Source organism: Arachis hypogaea, chromosome 15, assembly GCF_003086295.3.
Source record: "Arachis hypogaea cultivar Tifrunner chromosome 15, arahy.Tifrunner.gnm2.J5K5, whole genome shotgun sequence".
NCBI lineage: Eukaryota > Viridiplantae > Streptophyta > Magnoliopsida > Fabales > Fabaceae > Arachis > Arachis hypogaea.
The window spans coordinates 76,067,571-76,090,485 of record NC_092050.1 but is presented as its reverse complement, the minus strand read 5'-3'; positions in this window follow the sequence as shown (position 1 = coordinate 76,090,485).

Here is a 22,915-nt window from a genome sequence, read left to right as displayed (position 1 = left end):
ATGTACAAATTCTAACTAACATGCACCCTAACATGCAATGCAACAACTAACTACAAAGAAAATTAAGAATTGGTGTTGAAAAAGGAAATTGTTAGCCATGGAGATCGGTCATTTTGATGTTCAGATTTCTTGTACGGTTTAAAATTTCACAAATGAAATCTCGTTGCAAGTATAGTTCTAAACCAACAAAGAATCCTCACATGGAAAAATATTGGTTGTCACAAGTACAAACCCTAATAAGAATTAACCAGAGTATTTAAACCTTGGGTCGTCTCACAAGGAATTGCAATGAAGTGCTCAATTATTGGCAATGAAAATGCAAAGGGGGTTTGATTTTCGGTTAACAAGAAAAATAAATGACAAGAAGGTAAAATGACAAGAACTAATAAAATAAAGGAAAAGAACTATTGGCTAGACATAGGTAATTGAGATTACCATCCTTGTCTACAAACCATACATTGATAATTATGAGGAACCAAGCTTATTAAGTGTACTTCTATGCTTGAAGTATGTCAAATCGCTTGATCAACATCAATCCATAAGTCCTAACCTAGCTACTAAATGACTTAGTAGTAGGATAGTAACAATGGTTATCAAATTGACCACCAAGGGTTCTCAAATCACCAATTCAATGAGATCCAATGACTCAAGTTTACCCAATTCCCTTAGCCTAGGCCAAGAGTCAAAAAAACTACTCAAAAACTAATGGAAATATTTTATCAAACACCTAGTGTGCAAGAAAAATAAACATCACAAAATGCAAGAATTAAAGAAACCCACAACTAACATAAGCAAGAAATCAATAATAACAATCAAGATCAACATAAAAGAGACATGGAAACATAAAATTGAATTAAAAGAAATTAAGATCTAACAATTATTCATCAACATAACAGAGAGTAAAATAAGAAATTAATAAGAGAATCTAAGAAGATTAAGACAATAGAATACTAAAATATAAAGAGAATTGAAAGATAAGTTTAAGAGAGATTAACCCAATTTTACCCTAATTTCTATCCTAAATCTAGAGAGAGGAGAGAGCCTCTCTCTCTAGAATTCTACTCTAAAACATGATGAAAACTCAATTATGACTACTTGGTTCATTTCCCCTTCAATCCTTGGGTTCAATAGCATCAGAAATGAGTTGGATTGGGCCTAAAATGCTTCAGAAATTGCTGGCCACGAGTTGCCTTTAGTGAGTCACGCTGATCCACCGATGCATACGTGTCATGCACATGTATGCATCCTTAAACGTCAGGAAACTATATCAAATTTTATATCATTTTGAAGCCACGGATATTAGCTTTCCAATGAAACTAAAACCGCCTCATTTGGACATCTGTATCTCATGTTATGATCGATTGAGTAGGAAGAGGTCAGGCTTGATAGCTTTGTGATTCCTTCATTTCTTCATGAGTTCTCCCACTTTGCATGCTTTTTTTTCATTCCTTCAATCCAATCTTTGCCTTCTAAACCTGAAATCACTTAACAAACATATCAAGGCATCGAATGGAATTAAAGTGAGTTAAATTTAGCTATTTTAAGGCCTAAAAAGCATGTTTTTTCACACTTAAGCACAGGTTAAGGGAGAATTACAAAACCATGCTATTTTATTGAATAAATGTGAGAAAAGTTGATAAAATCCCATAAATTAAGCACAAGATAAACCACAAAATTGGAGTTTATCAACCGCTATGGTGTTCACCACAGGGTGGCAACTCCGTCCCATCCACAGACAAATGGGCAAGCCGAGGTCTCCAACAGAGAACTCAAAAGAATCCTAGAAAGAACAGTAAGCACCTCTAGGAGGGACTGGGCAACGAAGCTAGATGATGTCCTGTGGGCATATAGAACAGTTTTCAAAACCCCTATTGGGATGTTCCCATACCATATGGTTTATGGGAAGGCATGTCATTTACCAGTGGAACTGGAACACAGAGCATACTGGGCAACCAGATTCCTTAATTTTGACTCTAAGGTTGTAGGAGACAAAAGACTGCTCCAATTAAATGAGTTGGATGAATTCTGACAAGCTGCATTTGATAATGCAAAAATTTACAAAGAAAGAGCTAAGAAATGGCATGATCAAAAGATTGCATCCAGAGTCTTTGAGCCAGGACAGAAGGTTTTACTCTTCAATTCTAGGCTCAAGTTTTTCCCTGGGAAGCTCAAGTCCAGGTGGACAGGACCTTTTTTGGTCACTAATGTTGCATCCTATGGCCATATAGAGCTCCTAGACATACTCTCTGCAAAGAGATTCACAGTAAATGGACAAAGGGTCAAGCATTATCTAGGAGATACTTTGGAGTGAGAGAACTCCACTCTGCTACTCATATAGCAGCAAGAACATCAAGCTAATGGCGGTAAAGAAGTGCTTGTTGGGAGACAACCCAACTATACATCGCATATTACCATTTTATTTCTGTTACCTAATCCTGGTTCTATTTAATTTGAGTTCTTTTTTTATTAACTTTCGTTATTTTCCCTTGCTGTTTAATACTTTTGATCATGTGCAGCACTCAGATTAAAAACAGGAACATTCATAATCGAATTCAGAACACCTTGGAGAGATTCCTTGTTGGCGTTGAACGCCAGATAGGGAGAAGTTCAACGCCCATGAAGGAGAGTTAGGCTGGCGTTGAACGCCACAAGGGGGCTGCTTGGGCGTTCAATGCCCAAAACAGGATGAAGACTTGGCGTTGAACGCCACCAAGGGGGGTACCCTGGGCGTTCAACGCCCACAAAGGTGCATGCAATCCATTCGAATTCCAATGTAGGAAATGAGGGGTTGACTTGGTCAAACCATATATTTTTCAAAACCATATCTTTTCAACAATCTTCTCTCCAATTTACAATCTTTTTAAATTTATTTGAAATTAAACCATATCTTTTCCACAACTCAAATCCCAATCTCATCTTTTAAAATCAAAATTCAATTCTCTTTCAAATCTTTTTCCTATCTTTCATATCTTTTCTTTATGAATACCATCTTTCTCCACAATCTTTTTCAAATCTTTTTCAATTTTTTTAAATCTTTCTTCATTTAATTTGATTTCTAATCATATCTTTTTATCATATCTTTCAAATTCAATTTAATCACCCCTTTCCTTTTATAAAGGACCCACCTTCCCTCCCTCTTCCTCATGATTCAAATTACCCATTCTCCATCTCGCCTCTCTTCCCCTCTCCTACGCCTATTTTCTCCCTCCATTTTGTCAGGACGAGCAAAGTTTTTAAGTTTGGTGTGGCCAGAGTATTGCTCTTTAAGTTATTTACCATCCATGGCTCCAAAGGGTGGAAGATCCACATCAAGAAACAAGAAAGAGAGCAATCCGCCAACAACTGCATATAAACCGTATAGATTATATTCTAAGCTTCATGAGGAACACTACTATAAGGTGATGTGCAGGAGGACAGTGATTCCGGAAGTCAAGTATGACTTAAAAGAAGATGAATATCCAGAAATCCAAGAACAGATTCAAATGAGGGGTTGGGAAAATCTGGCCAACCCTAGAACCGATGTGGCATTAGGAATGATCCAAGAATTCTATGCAAATCTGTGGATGACAGAAAAACAAAAGCAAGATGGACAAGCATTCCATACTTGGCGCACCATGGTCCGAGGAAGATTGCTGTATTTCGATCTGGATAGGGTAAGGGAGATTCTCAAACTGCCTCCGCAAAAAGATGACCCTAACTCCTTTAATAGAAGGGTGGTAGCCAATCCGAAGCTAGATCAAGCCCTTGAAGACATATATTTACCCGGATCTAAGTGGATCAATAATAAGAAGAACAAACTAAACTAACTGAGAAGAATGGATCTCAAACCAATTGCTATGGGTTGGCTGGACTTCGTAGCGCGCTTCGTACTTTCCACTGGCAATCGTTCTGAAGTTACTGTTAGGAAAGCAATGATGATCTATTGCATTGTGTTAGGCAATGAGGTGGAGGTTCACCAGATAATCCCTTGTGAGTTCTACAAATTTGCAAATAAGACTTCCACTCAAGCCAAGTTGGCCATCCCAAACCTCATCTTTCGCCTATGTAGTGAGGTTGGAGTCCTGTTTGACAGAGACACATTCATCCCAGTGGAAGCCCCAATCACCATAGAAGTGATGGAGAACTCCAGAGGCTCAATGCCAGAGAGAGTTTAGCAACCAGTTGAACCTCCTAAAAGGAAAACTCTTGAGCCACCTCAATTACAGAATATCCCTCCAATTGAATATTGGACTCGACTGGCAACCTCAGTTGAATAGTTGCAAGCCACTATGGATCAATTGAAAGAGGAGCAAAAGAACCAGTTGATGTGTATTTTCGGAAAACGAAAAACGAATCCCAAACACACAAAACTAACCGGCAAGTGCACCGGGTCGCATCAAGTAATAAAACTCACGGGAGTGAGGTCGATCCCACAGGGATTGAAGGATTGAGCAATTTTAGTTTAGTGGTTGATTTAGTCAAGCGAATCAAGAGTTGATTTGAGTGGTTTGTATTCAACAGAAGCTAAATTGCATGAAATTTAAAAGGGGGAGGGACAATTGCAGTAAATTAAAGAACAGAAAAGGTAAATGTGTTGAATCTTAAAGAACAAGAAATTAAATGGCAGAAACTTAGAACGCAAGAAATGTAAATTGCAGAATCTTAAAGTGCAAGAAATGTAAATGGCTTGAATTGTAAAGGGAATTGGGAATTGGATTTGCAGAAATTAAACAAGGAAAAGAAAAATTCAACAAACAGAATTGTAAACAATGGACTCAATGAAACCGGATCTTGAATGAAAATGAAAATAAGCTTGATGTAGCAATGAAACAAGAAAATTGAAATTGAAAGCTGTAGATCTCAGGACTCAAGAGACTAGATAGCCAAGTCTAGATCTCACTGCCTTCCTAGATCCAGCAAGAACAATTGCAGAGGAAATGAAGAGATGTAAATTTCAGAGAAAGTAGAAGAAGAAGCAATTAACAGAAATGGAAACTCAATGCTGAAAATTAAACAAGATCCCAAGGTGAGATTGAAACAGAATTTCTTCGATTCTCCACCCAAGATCCAAAACAAGAAAAGTAAAGAGTGCTGAGCAAGAACAAGGAAGAAGAGAGATCAATTCTCCTTCCCAATTCTCTAGAATTCTAAAGCAACAATTCAAAAATCTAAAGGTGAGCTCTCCGTAAGTGTTCCAAAATTCTCTCCAAAGAAAAGCTCCCCAAAAAACTCAAATCCTAAGCTATTTATACACTTTCTTCAAATGGTCTTCAAGCCTTGAATTGGGCCTTTGCTCTTGATGGAATTGGGTTGATAAAGGCCTTGGTTGATTGCTCTTGGAGTTGGAGAAAGATTCCTTGTGAACCGGGTTGAAATCATAAAAGTTTGAGTAAAAGTTTGAGTAAAAGTTTGAGGCAAACTTTTACTCAAACTTTTTATACCAGATTGCTTAAGCTTGCTGCTACCAACGTTTGAGCCAAAGTTTGAGGTCAAACTTTTGCTCAAACGTTGGCCCCCTTGTAAATGTGTGTGGCGCCAACGTTTGCCAAAAAGCTTGAGGCAAACGTTGGCGCAAACTTTTCTCCTCCAGGGTGTGCAAGTGTGGGGCCAGCGTTTGCTAAAAAGTTTGAGGCAAATGTTGGCGCAAGCTTTTCTCCTCCAGGGTGTTGGTTTTGTGATGCCAACGTTTGCCAAAAAGTTTGAGGCAAACGTTGGCTCAAGCTTTTCTCCCAAAAGTTTGAGCTAAAGTTTGAGGCAAACTTTTGCTCAAGCTTTTTTCCTCTGGAATGTTTTCAATTCTTCCAAAAGTTTGAGCTAAAGTTTGAGGCAAACTTTGGCTCAAGCTTTTTTCCTCTGGCACGTTTTCAACTCTTCTAAAAGTTTGAGCTAAAGTTTGAGGCAAACTTTGGCTCAAACTTTTTGTTCTGTCTTGCTCCTAGCCATTCCTTCTTCCTTCAACCTTCTTCAAAACTCTTTCCACCTATCATCAATCAATCAAAACAATCAAAGCTATGCCCCAAATCATGAGATTGTGTTTCTTTCATAATATATGACAATTATCGCATAGAATCTCATGAAAGTGCATGAATTCATACATGGTTGATTGAATCAAAGGAAACATAGAAATCTACCCAATTGGCTTGCTTATGGCTTAAGAAAGTGCATAAAATCAATTGAAGACAAAAGAAAAAGGCTAGTGAAACTAGGCTAAGATGACTTGTCATCACAACACCAAACTTAAAGCTTGCTTGTCCCCAAGCAAGAAAAGAAATTATGCTCAAAGGTTCTTTCAATCAGAATGGATTTGAAGAATAACTTGTAAGGTCCTATGAGTGAAGTGACTAAGTGACAGTGGGGTGAACTCTAAATCATATGCTCATGCAAGGGCCTCAGTGCTTACTAGTCCTTACATATTGGGGGTCTTAGGTCCTAGTGATGACAAGTCATCTTAGCCTAGTTTCACTAGCCTTTTTCTTTTGTTTTCGATTGATTTATGCACTTTCTTGAGCCATAAGCAAGCCAATTGGGTAGATTTCCATGTTTCCTTTGATTCAATCAACCATGTATGAATTAATGCAATTTCATGAGATTTTATGCTATAATTGTCATATATTATGAAAGAATAACAAACTCATCATTTTAAACAAAGCTTTGATGTGTTTGATTGATTGATGATAGGTGAAAAGAGTTTTGAAGAAGGTTGAAGAAAGAAGGAATGGCTAGGAGCAAGAGAGAACAAAAAGCTTGAGCAAAAGTTTGCCTCAAACTTTTAAAAGAGTTGAAAACACTCCAGAGGAAAAAAGCTTGAGCAAAAGTTTGACCTCAAACTTTAGCTCAAACTTTTTGGCAAACGTTGGCATCACAAAATCAATACCTTGGAGGAAAAAGCTTGCGCCAACGTTTGAGGTCAAACTTTTGCTCAAACGTTGGCGCCACACTTGCACACCCTGGAGGAAAAAGCTTGCGCCAACGTTTGAGGTCAAACTTTTGCTCAAACGTTGGCGCAACACACATTTATAAGGGGGCCAATGTTTGAGCAAAAGTTTGACCTCAAACTTTGGCTCAAACGTTGGTAGCAGCAAAGTGAAGCCATCTGGTATAAAAAGTTTGAGTAAAAGTTTGCCTCAAACTTTTACTCAAACTTTTACTCAAGCTTTTATGTTTTTCAACCCGGTTCACAATGGATCTTTCTCCAACTCCAAGAGCAATCAACCAAGGCCTTTATCAACCCAATTCCATCAAGAACAAAGGCCCAATTCAAGGCTTGAAGACCATTTGAAGAAAGTGTATAAATAGCTTAGGATTTGAGTTTTTGGGAGAGCTTTTCCTTTGGCATTCTTAGAACACTTACAGAGAGCTCACCTTTACAATTTTTGCATTGTTGTTTTTAGAATTCAAGAGAATTAGGGAGGAGAATTGATCTCTCTTCTTCCTTGTTCTTGTTTGAGCACTTTTTACTTTTCTTGTTTCGGATCTTGGGTGGAGAATTGAAGAACTTCTGTTTCAATCTCACCTTGAGATCTTGTTTAATTTTCTGCTTAATTGAATTTCCTTTTCTGTTAATTGCTTCTTCTTCTACTTTCTCTACAATTTACATCTCTTCATTTCCTCTGCAATTGTTCTTGCTGGATCTAGGAAGGCAGTGAGATCTAGACTTGGCTATCTAGTCTCTTGAGTCCTGAGATCTACAGCTTTCAATTTCAATTTTCTTGTTTCGTTGCTACATCAAGCTTATTTTCATTTTCATTCAGGATCCGGTTTAATTGAATCCATTGTTTACAATTCTGATTGTTGAATTTTTCTTTTCCCTGTTTAATTTATGCAAATCCAATTCCCAATTCCCTTTACAATTCAAGCCATTTACATTTTTGCACTTTAAGATTCTGCAATTTACATTTCTTGCGTTCTAAGTTTCTGCCATTTAATTTCTTGTTCTTTAAGATTCAGCACTTTATTTTCTGTTCTCTTTAATTTCATGCAATTTACCCATTCCCTTTACTTTCCATGCAATTTAAATTCTGTTAATCACAAACCACTCAACCAAATCTTGATTCGCTTGACTAAATCAACCACTAAACTGAAATTGCTCAATCCCTCAATCCCTGTGGGATCGACCTCACTCCCGTGAGTTATTATTACTTGATACGACCCGGTGCACTTGCCGGTTAGTTTTGTGTGTTTGGAATTCATTTTTCGTTTTCCGAAAATACACATCAAGTTTTTGGCGCCGTTGCCGGGGATTGAAATAGATTGACAATGATTAAGTGAGGTGGTAGTTTAGATCAAGCACTTTTTCTTTAATTTTGACTAACCCACTAACTGTTCGAGACTTTGTCTCTACTAACTCTAACTGCACTCAAGTTACAGAGTGCTCTGTTTTAGTTTCTGGCTCTATTTGTGTTTCTGATTTTGTGATAGGAGGAAAGAGCGATGATCCACACCTTTTGATCCTGAAACATTTTGGAGGTTGAGGAAAGAGGCAAGAGATAGAGGGGAGAAATGCTGGGATTCAGAAAATCCCCACTGAGAGTTTCTCACCAGGGGATAAAGTGATATTAAACACCCAACCAATGAAGGTGCCTCCACAATTATCTGAGTACTATACTGTGAACCGGATCCTTCCACATGAACACCTAGAGATTATCAAAGAGAAGACTGGAAGGAAGTTCACAGTAAGAAGAGAAAAGCTGAGGCACTATGATTTTCAGCCTTCATGATCAAAGAATGAAGGATGTCAAGCTAATGACAATAAAAGAGCGCTTGTTGGGAGGCAACCCAACCTGAGGTAGTTTTCTTTCCATAGTTATTTTAATAAAAAGGTTAATTAACTTTGTCTATATTGTAAGAAGCTAAGTTTGGTGTTACACACCAAAACAATATAAAGGAGAATGAAGGATTCTAAGTTTGGTGTTCCACCAAAATCCCATCATAAAACACATTCACACTTTCTGCATAATGCTAGCTTCAAGAATCTAGACGAACTAGTTAACTATTCTGCTGTTTCCTAGTCTTTAGTTCTATTGCTTTTGAAAAAAAAAAAGAAAAAGAGTTTCACACATGGTTAATCTAATGCATGAGAACCATTGGCAAGGTACTAAGTTTGGTGTTCCCACACCAAAGTATGTTCAAAGGCCCACAAATAAATCATGCATGCTAACCATTGTTTCTAAGTGCTTGGGGAACAAGCAACTTTCAATATCACTGCAGAGTACCATACAAACTTTTGGGAAGATTTAGCATCATCAATCAAAGAGATGAAAGAGGAATGTGAAGACCAGCAATGATGATGAGGGAGAGGACAGCAAGTAAACTCTAAAAGGTTGTATTATTCATTATCAGATATTGCTGTGATTGAAAGTTATATTATACCCCTATCTGTCCTTCTGTCTAGTATAGTTTTTCTGCAATTCAATAATCAAGATGCTTGATCATTTACAACATTATACTCTCCAAAACTTGTTTGCACTCAATATTTCAAAAATGCATCACATGAAAGTTCTTTGAAAAGAAGGATTGAGGAATTAAACAATTTTGAGGAAAGCAAAAGATTAGGAGAAGTGGTGGTTCTAGTTGTATAATCATGTATTGAGGTTGCATGCTTATGAAAACTTGCATGGGAGCTCATAGGCGGGACATAGAGTTCAAAGAAGTGTTGTGGAGATTCTCAAACATTTATTGATCCAAGAAGCAGCAAACAAAACAAAAGAAAATAAAGAAAATTCAAAAACAAAAAGAACATGGCCTAAGGCTCTGAGCATCAATTACTAGGCAGAAAAGAAAAGAGAAACAAAAACTCAAAGAGTTGTTATCCTAGTAAATGCTTGTGGTTGAATTGTGTCAAAGAAAGAGGCTTGAGCAAGTAAATCCTTAGGGGTGCTTTAACACCTAATACTTTAAAACCAACTGGTTTAGGAGTATTGATTGAAAGCTTATCTATAGAGCCGCTTTGAGACATGACACTTAGAGTCAAAGCCAAAGCATAGAAACTATAAGCTGCTTCAAGGTGATTACCTATAGAGAGATCTCTATGATATTATTTGGATGAAAGTTCTAAGACCTAAGACTCCCAAGATGTAAGGACTAGTAAGCACTGAAGCCCTTGCATGAGCATATAATTTAGAGTTTACCCCACTGTCACTTAATCGCTTCACTCACAGGACATTACAAGTTATTCTTCAATCCATCTTAATTTAAAGAACCCTTGAGCATAATTTCTTTCTTGCTTGGGGACAAGCAAGCTTTAAGTTTGGTGTTGTGATGATAAGTCATCTTAGCCTAGTTTCACTAGCCTTTTTCTTTTGTTTTCGATTGATTTATGCACTTTCTTGAGCCATAAGCAAGCCAATTGGGTAGATTTCCATGTTTCCTTTGATTCAATCAACCATGTATGAATTAATGCAATTTCATGAGATTTTATGCTATAATTGTCATATATTATGAAAGAATAACAAACTCATGATTTTAAGCAAAGCTTTGATGTGTTTGATTGATTGATGATAGGTGAAAAGAGTTTTGAAGAAGGTTGAAGAAAGAAGGAATGGCTAGGAGCAAGAGAGAACAAAAAGCTTGAGCAAAAGTTTGCCTCAAACTTTAGCTCAAACTTTTAAAAGAGTTGAAAACACTCCAGAGGAAAAAAGCTTGAGCAAAAGTTTGACCTCAAACTTTAGCTCAAACTTTTGGGAGAAAAGCTTGAGCCAAGGTTTGCCTCAAACTTTTTGGCAAACGTTGGCATCACAAAATCAATACCTTGGAGGAAAAAGCTTGCGCCAACGTTTGAGGTCAAACTTTTGCTCAAACGTTGGCGCCACACTTGCACACCCTGGAGGAAAAAGCTTGCGCCAACGTTTGAGGTCAAACTTTTGCTCAAACGTTGGCGCAACACACATTTATAAGGGGGCCAATGTTTGAGCAAAAGTTTGACCTCAAACTTTGGCTCAAACGTTGGTAGCAGCAAAGTGAAGCCATCTGGTATAAAAAGTTTGAGTAAAAGTTTGCCTCAAACTTTTACTCAAACTTTTACTCAAGCTTTTATGTTTTTCAACCCGGTTCACAATGGATCTTTCTCCAACTCCAAGAGCAATCAACCAAGGCCTTTATCAACCCAATTCCATCAAGAACAAAGGCCCAATTCAAGGCTTGAAGACCATTTGAAGAAAGTGTATAAATAGCTTAGGATTTGAGTTTTTGGGAGAGCTTTTCCTTTGGCATTCTTAGAACACTTACAGAGAGCTCACCTTTACAATTTTTGCATTGTTGTTTTTAGAATTCAAGAGAATTAGGGAGGAGAATTGATCTCTCTTCTTCCTTGTTCTTGTTTGAGCACTTTTTACTTTTCTTGTTTCGGATCTTGGGTGGAGAATTGAAGAACTTCTGTTTCAATCTCACCTTGAGATCTTGTTTAATTTTCTGCTTAATTGAATTTCCTTTTCTGTTAATTGCTTCTTTTTCTACTTTCTCTGCAATTTACATCTCTTCATTTCCTCTGCAATTGTTCTTGCTGGATCTAGGAAGGCAGTGAGATCTAGACTTGGCTATCTAGTCTCTTGAGTCTTGAGATCTACAGCTTTCAATTTCAATTTTCTTGTTTCGTTGCTACATCAAGCTTATTTTCATTTTCATTCAAGATCCGGTTTAATGGAATCCATTGTTTACAATTCTGATTGCTGAATTTTTCTTTTCCCTGTTTAATTTCTGCAAATCCAATTCCCAATTCCCTTTACAATTCAAGCCATTTACATTTCTTGCACTTTAAGATTCTGCAATTTACATTTCTTGCGTTCTAAGTTTCTGCCATTTAATTTCTTGTTCTTTAAGATTCAGCACTTTATTTTCTGTTCTCTTTAATTTCATGCAATTTACCCATTCCCTTTACTTTTCATGCAATTTAAATTCTGTTAATCACAAACCACTCAACCAAATCTTGATTCGCTTGACTAAATCAACCACTAAACTGAAATTGCTCAATCCCTCAATCCCTGTGGGATCGACCTCACTCCCGTGAGTTATTATTACTTGATACGACCCGGTGCACTTGCCGGTTAGTTTTGTGTGTTTGGAATTCGTTTTTCGTTTTCCGAAAATACACATCACCTAGGACTTTCATCCAAATGATGTCATGGAAATCTCTCTATAGGTAATCTCCTTGAAGCAGCTTATGATTTCTGTGTTTTGGCTTTGACTCTGAGTGTCATGTCTCAAAGCGGCTCTTTAGATAAGCTTTCAATCAATACTCCTAAACCAGTTGGTTTTAAGGTATTAGGTGTTAAAGCACCCCTTAGGATTTACTTGCTCAAGCCTCTCTCTTTGACACACTTCGACCACAAGCATTTACTAGGATAATAACTCTTTGAGTTCTTGTTTCTTTCTTCTTTCTGCCTAGTAATTGATGCTCAGAGCCTTGGACCATGTTCTTTTTGTTTTTGTATTTTCTTTATTTTCTTTTGTTTTGTTTGCTGCTTCTCGGATCAATAAATTTTTGAGAATCTCCACAATACTTCTTTGAACTCTATGTCCCGCCTATGAGCTCCCATGCAAGTTTTCATAAGCATGCAACCTCAATACATAATTATACAACTAGAACCACCACTCCTCCTAATCTTTTGCTTGCTTCAAAATTGTTTAATTCCTCAATCCTTCTTTTCAAAGAACTTTCTTATGATGCATTTTTTTGAAATATTGAGTGCAAACAAGTTTTGGAGAGTATAGTGTTGTGAATAATCAAGTATCTTAACTATTAAATTACAGAGAAACTATACCAAACAGACAGACAGACAGGGAAACGAAATCACTCTCAATCATAGCAGTGTTTGATGTAAAATAATCACTTAACAACACAACCTTTTGGAGTTCGCTTGCTTTACTCCTCATCATCATCATCACTGATCTTCACATTCTTCTTTCATCTCTTTGGTTGATGATGCTTAATCCTTCCAAAAGCTTGTATGATGCTCTACAATGATATTGAAAGTTGCTTGTTCCCCAAGCACTTGAGAAATGGTTAGCATGCATGATTTATTTATGGGCCTTTGTACTTACTTTGGTGTGGGAACACCAAACTTAAAACCTTGCCAATGGTTCTTGTTCATCAAACTAACCAGATGTGAAACTCTTTTTCTTTGCTAAAAGTAGTAAAACTGAAAACTAGGAAACAGCAAAATAGTTAACTAGTTTATCTAAATGCTTGAAGCTAGCATGATGCAGAAAGTGAGAATGTGTTTTATGATGGGATTTTGGTGAAACACCAAACTTAGAATCCTTCATTCTCCTTTATATTGTTTTGGTGTATAACACCAAACTTAGCTTCTTGCAATATAGATGAAGTTAATTAACCTTTTTATTAAAATAACTATGGAAAGAAAACTACCTCAGGTTGGGTTGCCTCCCAACAAGCGCTCTTTTATTGTCATTAGCTTGACATCCTTCATCCTCTGATCATGGAAGTTGAGGCTTCTGTTGCCTTTGGTTTCCCCCTCTCACCGTGGGCTTTTCCTTGATGATTGTTTCTTTTTCCGTAGCCTTCTCACTTTTTTCCATAACTGCTTTCCCTTTCAACCCAGCAGCTTTTTCACTATTCTTTGGGTCATCTTCAGTGGCCCTTAAGGATATATTTGCCTCTCTCTCGCCCAATTCAGCAAGGTTTTGAACAAGTTGTTCCATTTGCTTTTCAACTCTTCTGAGCGAGGCCTCTTAGTTCCTGCTTATCATCTCTTGATTTTTCCTTATTTCTTCCTGCTCTACTATCATCATTTCTTGAACCTTCATGTATCTTTCCATCATCATTTCTAGGACATAGAGTCTTTGAGAGTTTGGAGTTGGTTGTGGTTGTGTCAACTGTGATGGCTGATGAGAGTCATTTTGGGCGAGTTGTGAGGTAGGATGGGGTTGGAAGTGTGTGCATTGGGGTAGTGCGTGATGGTTGTTGTTGTGGGGGTGGTTTTTATGCTGGTTTTTGAAATTGGGGTTGTTGCAGTTGAAGTCCCTTGGTCTTTGATTTTGGTTTTTAACCCCCCTCCAGTTGGATTGAGTTCTCCAGGGTGGGCTGTACACATCATTCTGAGTCCTACGTTGGAACATGCTTGAGGAGCTATTTGGAGAGTGTGATCGCTCATGACTTTGTTGCTCATAGTTAATTACTCCAGAACCGTTTTCAGATTGATTCCAACAATGGGGATTTTGAGGTGAGTTCTGTGCATTTGCCACAGCATGTTGCAGTTCATCTACTTTTCTGTTAATCAGCTCTAATTGTTGCTTAAGCTGTTGATGTATCTGCTCGCTTTGGGCCATGATTGCACGAATACCTTCAATTTCCTTCTCTTGTGCGAATGGTTGCACTCCTGCCTCTGGTTTAACAGTTCTTTGAGGTGGCTTCAGCTTGACTAGGAGTTCACTCATTAGTTCTTCCCATCCGATGATGTTTCCTTGTGGGAAAGCTTTAAACCACTGAGCAATGTCGTTCATGGTGATGAGTGGTTGCTTGTCATCTAAGGTGGGGATATCGCTCCCATGATTACTGGCATTCATTGAGTTCCCTTCCATGGTCTGCACAATCACATACAGTTCAAATGAAGATAGAGTATATTTAAGCCAGGATATGATTAAAGGGTTAGCTAACGCAATGTGTCAAACAGTTGGTAAACTTGAGAGATTAATGATCAAAAATCACTTCTCTCGTTGATTTATCAAGCTATGAGAATCATACTCAGCAAGTTAAACCAAGAGAACTTCACTCTATTGCTAAAGTGAGGTTTCAATTAGCTCAGGAAAAAATTCAAACAGTTAGTGTGTCAGTCAAAAATTAGAGAAACAGAAAAGAAAAAGTGCTTGATCTAGATCTCCACTTTACGTAATCATTGTCAATCTATTTCAATCCCCGGCAACGGCGCCAAAAACTTGATATGTATTTTCGGAAAACGAAAAACAAATTCCAAACACACAAAACTAACCGGCAAGTGCACCGGGTCGCATTAAGTAATAAAACTCACGGAAGTGAGGTCGATCCCACAGGGATTGAAGGATTGAGCAATTTTAGTTTAGTGGTTGATTTAGTCAAGCGAATCAAGAGTTGATTTGAGTGGTTTGTATTCAACAGAAGCTAAATTGCATGAAATTTAAAAGGGGGAGGGACAATTGCAGTAAATTAAAGAATAGAAAAGGTAAATGTGCTGAATCTTAAAGAACAAGAAATTAAATGGCAGAAACTTAGAACAAAAGAAATGTAAATTGTAGAATCTTAAAGTGCAAGAAATGTAAATGGCTTGAATTGTAAAGGGAATTGGGAATTGGATTTGTAGAAATTAAACAAGGAAAAGAAAAATTCAACAAACAGAATTGTAAACAATGGACTCAATGAAACCGGATCTTGAATGAAAATGAAAATAAGCTTGATGTAGCAACGAAACAAGAAAATTAAAATTGAAAGCTGTAGATCTCAGGACTCAAGAGACTAGATAGCCAAGTCTAGATCTCACTGCCTTCCTAGATCCAGCAAGAACAATTGCAGAGGAAATGAAGAGATGTAAATTTCAGAGAAAGTAGAAGAAGAAGCAATTAACAGAAATGGAAACTCAATGCTGAAAATTAAACAAGATCCCAAGGTGAGATTGAAACAGAATTTCTTCGATTCTCCACCCAAGATCCAAAACAAGAAAAGTAAAGAGTGCTGAGCAAGAACAAGGAAGAAGAGAGATCAATTCTCCTTCCCAATTCTCTAGAATTCTAAAGCAACAATTCAAAAATCTAAAGGTGAGCTCTCCGTAAGTGTTCCAAAATTCTCTCCAAAGAAAAGCTCCCCGAAAAACTCAAATCCTAAGCTATTTATACACTTTCTTCAAATGGTCTTCAAGCCTTGAATTGGGCCTTTGCTCTTGATGGAATTGGGTTGATAAAGGCCTTGGTTGATTGCTCTTGGAGTTGGAGAAAGATTCCTTGTGAACCGGGTTGAAATCATAAAAGTTTGAGTAAAAGTTTGAGTAAAAGTTTGAGGCAAACTTTTACTCAAACTTTTTATACCAGATTGCTTAAGCTTGCTGCAACCAACATTTGAGCCAAAGTTTGAGGTCAAACTTTTGCTCAAACGTTGGCCCCCTTGTAAATGTGTGTGGCGCCAACGTTTGCCAAAAAGCTTGAGGCAAACGTTGGCGCAAACTTTTCTCCTCCAGGGTGTGCAAGTGTGGCGCCAACGTTTGCCAAAAAGTTTGAGGCAAACGTTGGCGCAAGCTTTTCTCCTCCAAGGTGTTGGTTTTGTGATGCCAACGTTTGCCAAAAAGTTTGAGGCAAACGTTGGCTCAAGCTTTTCTCCCAAAAGTTTGAGCTAAAGTTTGAGGCAAACTTTTGCTCAAGATTTTTTCCTCTGGAATGTTTTCAATTCTTCCAAAAGTTTGAGCTAAAGTTTGAGGCAAACTTTGGCTCAAGCTTTTTTCCTCTGGCACGTTTTCAACTCTTCTAAAAGTTTGAGCTAAAGTTTGAGGCAAACTTTGGCTCAAACCTTTTGTTCTCTCTTGCTCCTAGCCATTCCTTCTTCCTTCAACCTTCTTCAAAACTCTTTCCACCTATCATCAATCAATCAAAACAATCAAAGCTATGCCCCAAATCATGAGATTGTGTTTCTTTCATAATATATGACAATTATCACATAGAATCTCATGAAAGTGCATGAATTCATACATGGTTGATTGAATCAAAGGAAACATGGAAATCTACCCAATTGGCTTGCTTATGGCTTAAAAAAGTGCATAAAATCAATTGAAGACAAAAGAAAAAGGCTAGTGAAACTAGGCTAAGATGACTTGTCATCACCAGTCTTGCATGTTGCAGAAGCTAGTTGAAGGACTTGAGAAGGAGGGGCGCACACTAGAAGAGTAGAAGCACCAGAAGTTATCTCCTAAAGGAGGCAATGACCACCATGATTAAGGTGGTTGAGTTTCAATCTTATCCTGTGCCTATTCTAATTCCTATTTCTTATGTTTAGAGTTACATGATCACTAGTAGAATTTTATTTTCCTTTTCTAGTTATTCAATTTCTAGTAATTAAGTTTTCTTTATGTAAATTGAGTATGAGATATTCCACTTGTCATTCCATTAAATTTAAATAAATTTCATTTTCTTTAAATAAAAAAGAAGTAAAATACAAAATTTCTTAAGTTAATTATACAACATTCATTCTAATCCAAAAATTGGTGGCCTCGTATATACTCTTTGAATGCATGAATTAACTGTGCATAATTGTCTTGACGTTGAAGGTGTTGGCTTTTGGAAGAATAATGAATCTAGAGAAATATTATTAGCTCTCAGAAAAATCCATTTTTTTTATATTCTTGAAGCAAAAGAAACAGCATTCCTATTCAAAAAAAAAAAAGAAAAGAAAAAGAATTTTCATAAAAGAAAAAATCAAAAGAGCAAGGATCCAAGGCTTTGAGCATCAATGGTTAGGGGGGTTAAAAATCAACCTAAAAAGCTCAAATGAGTTACTATCCCTAACTAAATGCTCATGGTGTGAAGGTGTCAAGTGAAAGGCTTGAGACTGAGCAGTTAAAGTCGTGATCCAAAGCAAAAAAGTACGCTTAAGAACTCTGGACTTTAAGCAAAGCTAAAGTCGAATACAAAGGGTTCCCCCAGTTAAGTGTCTGTGGCGTTTATGTATCCGGTGGTAATACGGGATAACAAAATGCTTAGAGTCACGAACAGGCTCAAAAAGGTGCAAAGCACCAAGAAAAGGAGGCTATGTTCAAGAATTAAGAAGAGCTTAAAGAAGAGAACTAATAATATCATCTAGACTCTAACCCTGAGAGATGTCAATGCCTCTGAACATCAAAGAGAAGTGAGATGCCAAAACTGTTCAGAGGTAAGGAGCTATTAGCCCCACTCACAATTAGAATTGAGCTTCATAGAAAACTCTAAGACTTGTTGTATTTTTCTCTTCTTTTTAATCCTACTTATTTTTGTTTTCTTGAGGACAAGCAACATTTTAAGTTTGGTGTTCTGATGAGTGAAAATTTTATACGCTTTTTGGCATCAATTTCTTAGTATTTTCAGTATGTTTTGTTGAGTTTTTGTAGGTTTTAATGCAAATTCACTTCTTTAGATATTACTTTGAGATTTTATGTTTTTCTATGATTTTAGGTGAATTTTGGGTGAATTTGGTGAAATTCTGGCAAAGTCTGATTCAGAGGCAAGGAAAGCAGAGCAGATGTTGTCAGTGGTGTTGGAAAGCTAACTTCTAGGCCTTTCCAGCAATATATAATTATCTATGCTTTTTTTCTAATTAGACAGCACAAAATGGGCATTGAACGTCCAAACTACCCCCTATGGGGCGTTCAATGCCCGAAAAGGACCAAGGCTGGCGTTGAATGCCCAAGCCTGGCGTTCAACGCCACAAAGGGAGCAAGAAAGCAGCCAAGCTATCCCCTAATGGTGTTCAATGCCCACTTCTTCAAGTTGGACACTAAGCTCTCACCAAACACTTACCAAGTGGGCCCAGATGTGGATTTTCACACCTTCAGCCTAGTTTATTTCTTTTTTGTAATTTCTAATTATTATCAATGTCTCTTTAGGTCTAGGTTAGTATAAATAAAAAAGAGATTACCATTGTTTAGGATCCCTCTTTTACCACTTTCGAATATTTGAGTTATTTCTTTGTACAGTATGAGCAACTAAACCTCCTAGGTTAAGGTTAGGAGCTCTGATGATTCCTATGAATTAATACAAGTACTTTTCCATTTCAATCGATGTGTGATTATATTCTATGATGTATTGTTGTTCTTCATCCTTATGAATCTCGAATCTACATGAGTTCTTACGAGTTCTAACCCGGATAGTATTCAGCTACAGCTTGAGGATGCATCACGGGTTCTAACAGAATTATCTGGATTAATTGGGTATGTAACATATAACCCCATTAGTCAGGGACAATTGAGGTTCCTGTGGCTCTAAGAGCTAGAACCATAAGAGCAGCAATCTCTAATCCAGAAGATTCAACCTTGTCTGTGGCATTTTGAGTAGGATCACCAAAGAAATTGACTTGCGCGTGCTTCACCTCTCCCAGATTGATCTAGTCTGTTCGGATGTTTGGTTTAGACCTGAGGAGATTAATGACCACAACCCATGGCTTAATCAATTATAGCCTTACCATTGAAGGAATCATACATTGTTGAAGTAGAGAGGATGACGTGTGAATTTAGAAGCAGAAGCACTTCTGAAGCCTTAACTGACATCTCATCACTGTTTCTTTGTTAATTCTCTATTACTTTCTTTACTTACTTTATGCGCATTCAAAAAACACAACTATCTTTCTATTCGCCTGACTATGATCTGCAGGATAACCACTAATTGCTCAATCCAGCAATCCTCGTGGGATTCGACCCTCACTTAGAGCCTATTATCCGTATATGTTCATAGGTAAAGGAAATTTTGAGGAAAAATTTTTCTTTTAGGAGGGTAGAATGTAACAACCCTAATTTTTGTAATAATGCGAGATTTTCCAAAATAATATTTTTAAAGTGGTTAGTTTTATTTTGATGAGTTATTTCCAAACCCCAAAGTAAAATAAAGAGTAATGTAATTTTATTATTATATTATTTATTTATTTTACTTGTCTTGATTATAATAAAGCTTGGATAATATTATTACTATTATTATCAAGTTCGATATTCACCGATAAAGTGATTTATTGGTATTTCTTGATGAGCTTGGATTCGTCAATGCTCTATCATATATCTTTTCCATCAAGTTACTAATGTCATTTATATTAATAACTCGTATATAATTATCCTTATATATAATTTGTGTAATAATACATCCATTTATTATAATTATCTGATTAAAATATTTATTACTTGAACCGCTGACTCAACAGCACACGAGCGTGACACCTAACCCCTTAATTTAACAAATCACCCTTCCACTAAATTAAACTCCTTCTCTAATCATCATTCATTATAATCAGCCGAACCATCCCTTGGAAAAAAGAAAAGAATAAAAACGTGTAATCACAATAAACAATGGTATCTTATTAAACATATCATCACCACTAATTATTATCATTCCCTTGATTCCATTCATTTTTGGCTGAAGCCAAGAGAGAACCGTGGATCATATTAAAACCATGACACCTCATTTGGTTTCATTAAATAAGTTTCATGCAATTAACATTCTTCTCCTTTAATTGAACGTGACCGAACTCTTTTGGAGAAAAAAAGAAAAGAGAGATTTTGTCAAATAACCATCTAATAATATAGTATTGACATTTAACCCTTTAATTGCCAATACGCCTTTCCATTAAAACCAAAAACACCTTCTTTCATCTCTCATTCATTAACTGTGCTACATGAAGAAAAGAGAAAGAGACACAGAGCTTTGATGACAAGTCATCTTATACAAACTTTTCAAGTATTTCTCACTTGTTTTATTAGGTTTCATGCACTTTCTTGCATCATAAGTAAGTGATTTGGAGTGAATTTGCATGGTTATATCAATTCAATCAACCATCATTTATTTGACACAAAATCATAAGGTTTAAACTAGAACTAGTTAGTTTTTGAATGATTTAGAAACCTTGTGAATTTGGATATCCTTTGATTCATTGCTTTGATTACTTGTAGGTGAAGAAATGGTCAAAAAGGAATTTTTGGCACACTTTTGAAGTTAGAGCACGCCTTGGACCTTAGGCCACGCTTTGAAAAACGTGATCCAAGACATAAAAGCGTGGTGATCATCCAAAGGAGCAAGGGTCAGAGCGCTCAAAGGGATGCCAATTCAACAAGGCACCAGCGCTCACTTAGTGAGCATTATCGTGGAACACTTCACCAAGAAAAGCAGCACGCCCAGGGAACAAAGGAAGCAAGTGAGCGCTATGCTCACTTAGTGAGAATTTGCGTGACACACACTAAAAGGAACCAAGGCAAGCAAAGAAAGGAAGCGCTAGTAGCACAATAAAATTGGCCAAAGTGAAGTCACCAGGGCTCGAAGAGGGAGGCACGCTCCAATACAAGACACAGCGCTCACTTAGTGAGCATTTTCGTGCTTCACCAAGGAAATTGAGGGAAAGCAATGGCTACACCAAGGATCGAAGTTGGAACCATCAACACAAGGAATGTAGTGCTCAAATTTTGAGCACAATGCTCACTTAGTGAGCGCTACACTAGGAGCATGCTTGCTGGGCCAAGAGAAGTGAGCACAATGTTCACTTAGTAAGTGGAGCACTCCCCTGGGAGTTGACCCATGCCTCCAACCCAATTAAACTAAGGCCAACCGGACCCATTTCTCTTCACAAATCAAAAGGGCCCACTCCAAGCTTTGAAGACCAAAAATAGAAAGTTTATAAATAGGATTAAATTCAATTTGTAAAGGACCTTTTGCTCATTTTCTTAGTTTTACTTGGAGCTCATTTTTTTGTTTTCACTTTAGCTTTGTGAATTGGGAAATTGGGATTGAGATCTACTTTCTCTTTCTGTTTGTTCTTGCTTCTGCACACTCTACTTTCTGTTTTGAATTTTAGATTGAGATTGAAGAATTCTGTTTCATCCCTTGATCTTAAATTCATCTTTGCTTTTCTGCTACATAATTCTGAGGATTGAGAATTGGATCTGAAGTTCCTTTACTGTTTTCATTTTCATTTCTTCTACACTTTTTTTTTATTGATCAAGGGAGTAATAGAGATCTAGATCAGCTTTCTAATCTCATTGCTCCTCTCAGATCTTTAATTTTTCTTGTAGATTTCATAATTGAGATGAGTCTTCTTTCTGTCTTGTTTCTTCAAGCAATTTTCCATTTCTGTTTAGATCTTCTACAGTTCACTTCATCTTCTACTTCTCTGTTACTGCACTTTGGATTTTCTTGTTTAATCCTAAATCCCAGCCCTAAATCCCTTTAATCTTCAAGCAATTTAAGTTTTACAGCAATTTAGATCTAGCAAATTTATATTTCTTGCACTTTAAGTTTAAGTTATTTACTTTTCTTGCACTTTAAGTTTCAGTTTATTTACTTTCTTGCACTCTAAGTTTTATGCAATTTAATTTTTCTACACCTTTAGATTCAGTTAATTTACCTTCTGCACTCTGTATTTCTGTTCAATTTACATTCTGCACCTTTTATTTTCATGCAATTTAGCTTCGGTTGATCACAATTCACTCAAATCATCACTTGTTTGCTTGACTAAACTAACCACCTACTAAAATTGTTCAATCCATCAATCCTTATGGGATCGACCTCACTCTTGTGAGTAATTACTACTTGATGCGACCCGGTACACTTGTCAGTGAGTTTTGTGTTGGATTGTTTTTCACACATAAAGTTTTTGGTGCCATTGCCGGGGATTGATCTAGATTGACAATAATTAAGTAAGATGGTGGTCTAGATTAAGAACTTTTTCTTTATTTTTGTTCATTTTCTTTGTTTTTAACAAGCACACTAACTGTTTGAATTTTTGTTTAAACTAACCTTAACCTCACTCTAGGAGCAGGGTGAATCACTCTTGTTTTCTGGTTTTGTGTGTGTTTTTTGTTGTTTTGTATGACAGAGGCAAGGAGAGAGATCCCTACCTTCTGTGAGACTGATGAAAGAACTCTCCGAAGGATAAGAAGAGAAGCAAGAGGGAAAGGAATTATTGGAGAAGAGAAATCAGAGGAAGAATTCCAAGAAATGGAGGAAAATTCAACAAATCCAGCAGTGGGTGTGGCCAACAACAATGGTCAGCCCCAGAGGAGATTATTGGCTTCATATACGTTTGCTAATCCAATGTATTGTGGGAGTAGCATCCTTACCCCAAATGTCAATGCAAACAACTTTGAATTGAGGCCCTAACTCATCACCTTGGTACAAAACAACTGCTCCTATGGAGGAAGCCCTCTGGAAGATCCAAACTAGCATCTATTTACTTTCTTGAGGATCTATGACATAGTGAAGTCCAATGGTGTGCATCCAGACATATACAAATTATTGCTGT